The sequence below is a fragment of the Octodon degus genome, unplaced genomic scaffold (assembly GCF_000260255.1).
Source record: "Octodon degus isolate 3935 unplaced genomic scaffold, OctDeg1.0 scaffold00032, whole genome shotgun sequence".
NCBI lineage: Eukaryota > Metazoa > Chordata > Mammalia > Rodentia > Octodontidae > Octodon > Octodon degus.
The window spans coordinates 3,801,776-3,807,381 of record NW_004524608.1 but is presented as its reverse complement, the minus strand read 5'-3'; positions in this window follow the sequence as shown (position 1 = coordinate 3,807,381).

Genomic DNA, 5,606 nt, shown 5'->3' with positions numbered 1-5,606 from the left:
ATAGGAGAGTGAAGACAGACAAACTGCTGAAGGGTAGAGGGTTCTAGAGCTACTCAGTGTTGAAATCCGTTATCCTTATGTTTGTTTGGGCTTCTCTCCTGGCTTTATTTGACCTGTTTTCCCTTAAAGATTTGAGTTCAACCATAATCTGTCAGTTGGAATTTCAGTGGAATCTTATATTTCTGGCTCATTATAACAAATTGTTCTCTTAAATCCATTGAGGACTGTTTCTTCATTCACTGGGTTCCTTGAAATGCTGTAACTACTTCAATGGTGTCTTAATATAACCCTTGTATAGGTGATAGTCCTTCAGGGTTGTATTCTGATCCGCGGTGGGATGTGGTTTGGGGGTAGAAGATGAAAACCTTACTCTCCTTTGATGAAAACCTACAGAAAGGTGGTTCCTTCTATGTAGTAATAGACCCTTTCTCTGATTAGCGAAAAACTAAAAATGGCCTGTGGACAGTGGCGCTGCTTCTCCATGTTATGTTTAGGGGAGAAGAGCCTAGGCAGTTACATTGGCTTACTTGGCACCCTAAATTTGAGGGGTGAATGTTGATTGTAGCAGCCTGAACCTGAATCTACCTGTTTTTTGGTTTTTGTGGCGCGGAGGACCAAATGTTGAGCCTCCTCCACACCAAGCGTTTTACTACTGAGCTACATACCCAGCCTGGAATTCTTAACCTATTTTGAGGTGGGGTATCTGAGGGGAAATAATCAGGATTGGATGAAGACTAGATACTGGACAGTGGCTTAGCAGAGCTAAGTCCCCAGCTCTGCTTCCTCCCATCTTTTGTCAATGCTGAAACACAAGGACTTACCTCACAGCTTGTCTTTCAGTACAACTCCAGCAAGAGCTAAAAGCTGAAGTCCTCCACTTGGAGGAGGCTATGTTGAAGGGAAAGTCCCAGCACAGGAGGTGACACACTCTAGCTTAGGGGTGACCTGCAATGGGAGCCCCTTCCTTTTCCTACCTCTTTTGTATCCTACATTATAAAAGAATTCATCCTTACCCAAGGCTAAGGATGTAACTTAGTTGGTAGAGTACTTAACCTAGCACATACAAGACCCTGGGCTCCACCCCAATATCAGTCTCCCCAAAACCATTAGGCACAAAGAATTGAACTCTGCCAGCTATTGGCTCTCCAGCCATACCTGCTACTTACAGGTTTTTCATGCTTCTGAGGTCTGTTCCGCCTCTGCCATTCTCAATAGATAGTAAATGTCCCAGATAGATTGGTACAGATATAAGTTTGACTCTTGGGTCAGCCTTTCACCCTCTGAGCTGCCATCTGCCAAAGGCTTGTATAAGCCCTCACCCCACAAGACAACACAATTGCATAAAAGGGTACGCTGAGCACAGAAGAGGTTGAGCTGGTCTTGAAAGCCAGGGAAAGCTGGAAGGCAAAACTGCAAGCAAAGGAATAGGTATGCAGGCATCATAGCCAAAAAGCTGCATGTGAGCCAGGAAAATGTACAGTGGATCCTCAAGAGGGGACATGACTCAGGGTTATGTAGGTGTTCTGGAGTCTATTTGCTGGTGAACATAGACTGTGATTTGGGCAGTGGGGAAAATGTTTTAGCAGTGGATATATCTGATGATTTACACAATCCTAGTGGGAGGTGATGGCTTACAGAGCTCAGGTCCAGCTTCCACTCCTTGTGTCTTCCCAGTTCCCTGGGGCCTCATTAGGCAGTGCTGAGTAATACTCATCTCCCAGCAACTGAGTGGCAGCAGACCATCTCAGAGCAGGGCAAACAGCCTTGGGCCTAAGGAAAAGAACCTATGGGTGGTGGCCACCAGCCCCAGTTGTGGGCCTCGTCAGATGTGGCAGGCCTAAGGCTGCCCCAGGGGTCTTTGTAAGAGGTGAGGTTTTTCCTCCATTTAAACCTGGTTTATTTATATTAGTTTGCTACACTTTAGTGTAAGGCGATTATCAACTGAAAACAAAATATCCATGGGCAGGGATCAGAGGGAAAAACCTGGAAGTCTTCACTGCAAGGGGTTCCTCCAGAATGACCTAAAGCCATCCCCTTTAGATTTTGAAGTAAAGCATATCCAAGGGCTAATTTCTGTGGGGGAAGCCCAGGCCAAGAACAGGAGATGATGAAAAGTAGATGAAGACTAAAGTGAACAAAAAGCCCCCTGGGTCCCTCCGTTCCCCTCCCCACTCAAAATTTGACCCACTTGTAAGAAGCAGAAATTACAGTGAAAGTTTGGGATGTAGGACTGGAGCCCTCCAGGAGCAAGAGAGACAGGCTCCTGACTGCCTGTCCTACCTCTTGCCAGCGTGTCCATTACACCCCTCATTTCTTCACTGAAACTGGGGCATTCCCCAAACAGGCTGGCTTCTAATGGACTGAGAATGTTCCTGTCTCTGTCCTTAGATGACAGATGCCAAAAAAGTCTGACTCAAGCCCCCGCCCCAGGTAGAGCCATGATTGAGCACGAGTCTGTGGCCCAAGTCACACACAGGCTCTTTGCCAGCCCTGGTTACCTGCTTCATCTGACCTCCATTGTGGTACAGGGTGCAGGTGGCCTCCAGGCAGAGGTCACCATGTGACAGCTTCCTGAGCCAGCCCATGTGCTCCTGCAAAGCTCCCTCATGGACCTACCCCAGACCCACCTTCCAGAAACCATCAAGGAAAGAGCAGAGTCCAGGAAGTGAGGGAAAAGAAATTAGAAAAGGAGACCTCACAAGTAGAGCAAAGCCAAGGCTTCCAGAAGATGGGAATACCCTGAAAGCTGGACTAGGAAGGACTTTGCACTGAAATCTTGACAGCACCCAGGAAACATTACTCTTGGGATTCTAGGGTGATGAAGATTGGCAGTGTGAGTGGAAAGAGGCAGTGGTGGTAGATCATCCGTGAAGTCCATCTAATAAGCACAGAAGTGAGTAAAGCAACTGTGAATACTTCACACATGGAGACAAGAGGAACGTGCAGACTGGAGATGGCTTGAACAGAGGATCTTGACAAGGGATTTTTTTTAATATATTTGGTTGTTATAGGGTCTTGCCACACAGCTCCCAGGTTGGACTCGTGATACTCCTGCTTTCAGCCTCCCCAGTGCTGGGATTATAGGGTATGCTACTACACCTGGACTCTGGCCAGCTCAGCCCACCCTGGGGGTGGGGCTGGTGCAGCCTGTGGTGCTGGGGATTGAACTGCGGTTCCTCCGCTTGCCTGAACTTTCCTAAGCAAGTGCTTTAATCTGCTAAGCTATCTTGCTGTCCCTGCCCAGGATTCTTCAAGTCAGGGAGAAAAAGGGTTTTGAGAGATGGCTAAGGCCCACCTGGAGTGTAAGTGAGTCACCAACATTCCACCCCTCTGCCACTGAGGACTGCTGCTGGCAGTTTGGTGATGACTGGCAAACACTACCTTCCTCTGCCTCAGCTTTGCAAGTGGCTGGCAGCCAGATCAACCACACCGGGTCATCACCCACATCCCAGCTGGGTAGAGATGCAGCTACCTACCCTGGGCACCACTGTAGAGCTCTCCTGGCTGTGGGAAGGCACGCCAAGATGCCCACAGAGCATCAGTCTGCTGACAACACAACCAGAGTTCATACGTGAACATATGTGTAAGCTGCAAATCCCCTAGGCCAGAGCACTGTGGGGCAGTTGGAACCTAGACACACCATCCAGAAGCCACATACAGAAGGTGGTTTGTGAGATATGGGAGGATCATGGTCTCCAAATTTTCCTGTACAATTACTGCTATTTCTGCCCTTTCCTGACCTGTCCTCCCTACCCCATACCTCAGGTGCCCTCTCCCCTTTTTACATTGGATACAACTCTACCTAAGGAAACCAATCACTTGGAACTCAGTGGGAAATTTTGAAAACAAGACCTGTGAAGGATCAGGTCTGGGAAGTGGGGACACCAGCACTTCCCTGTGACATGCACCCATGAAAATAATCCTTTAGATCTAGAGTTTCCACAGGAGCAGACAAACTTTCCAGCCATTGGACAACCAGAAAGAAAACATACAGGTCTAAATCCTAGTGTGGCCTAAGAAGTGGTCTGGACAGTATTTTCCTTTGCCAGCTGTCAGTAGAGGACACTGAAGAAGCATTTTGGGAGGAAGCATTGCTCTCTGATTTCGGTGGGGTCCATAGACCTTGGCTTCTCCAGCCCTCAGGTGCTGGGAGCAGAGCAGCCAGCAGTGTCCAGTTGGCACCAGCCTCCCCTCAGCCCCATTCCACAGCAGAATGCCTCAGTGGCCTGGCTCCCATGGGCACTCTTGCAGCACACTGGAGAATGCCAGCAAGTTCTGGAAGACAGATTTTCTGAACATTCTACCAGCAGGGCACCACAGCAAGTTTGCTGCCCTTAAGTAGGCCACACCTACACCCTTTCCAACAATATCTACATTGCAGACCCACACACAGCTCTTGCTTACAAATGTTACAGCTGCTCTAAACACCTGTTCCTCCCCTGCCTTTCCTTATCACAGTCCTCTGTTGTATTTAATCATTCTCTTTCTCTCCTGATCCCACCTGACACAAGCAGCATGGTAGTGGTATGTTTGGTGTCTGGGTGAGGGGATGACATCTTCATTTTTTATTTTTATTTTTTGACAGAACTGGGGATTGAACTCAGGCCCTTGCGCTTGCTAGGCAAGCGCTTATTCTACTGAGCCATCTCCCTGGCCCCAACATCTCCTTTAGTCTCTGCCAAATGCCAAGGAGGGCCACTGCTGTATGATACAGATGCCAGCTGGGAGGAGGGGCCTCTGTACCAAATAACTTATACATGATGCCTGGACTGTAATATTTAGTCAAGCATGATAATATACTCCTAGAATCCCAGCACTCAAGAGGCTGAGGCAAGGGGATTGCTGTGAGTTCAAGGCCAGCCTAAACTGCATAGTGAGAGGCTGTCTTCAAAAAAAGTAAAAAGTAAATAAATAGTTAAATAATTGCTTATAGGTTTTCTTTTTTTTTTATTTCAGAATCAGGGATTGAACTCAGGCCCTTGTGCTTGCCAGGGAAGCACTTATTCTACTGAGCCATCTCCTCAGCCCCAGGTTTTCATCTATTAATGAACTTCAGGATTTCTGCCAGACCTTGCCCAGTCTCCTTCACCAGTGTTCAAGGAACTAACAACAGGATTTTTTCTTTTTTGTCTTTTTCAGGGTCTCACTATGCTGTTCAGGTTGGCCTTTAGCACACTTTGTAGCCCAGGCTGGTCTCAAACACAACAATCCTCCTGCCTCAGCCTCTTGAGTGCTGGGATTACAGGCATGGGCCACCATGCCTGACCACAACAACAGGAATCCTAAAACCCCTTCCATCACTGGCTACCTTGAGCCCTACACTGCCTAGGGACAGTGGGCCAGCCAGAGCTTCAACTATGGCAGTGACCACATCAGTGCCACCATCCCTCTCTCTGTCTCTGTTGGCATGGACACTGGTGCTGCTGCTGGGAGCCGCTGTGCTCTGAGTGCCCACACTTCCATCCCAAGGCCCCTCTGGGACATTCCCTGCAGCCACTTCCAGGCTGCAGTTTCCCAGACCCCAGCACAGGAGAGGATTCAGACAGCCACTCTGCACCCCACCTGCAGTTTGGAAGCAGGAGGCGTCCACCCGAGGACCCCGCCAG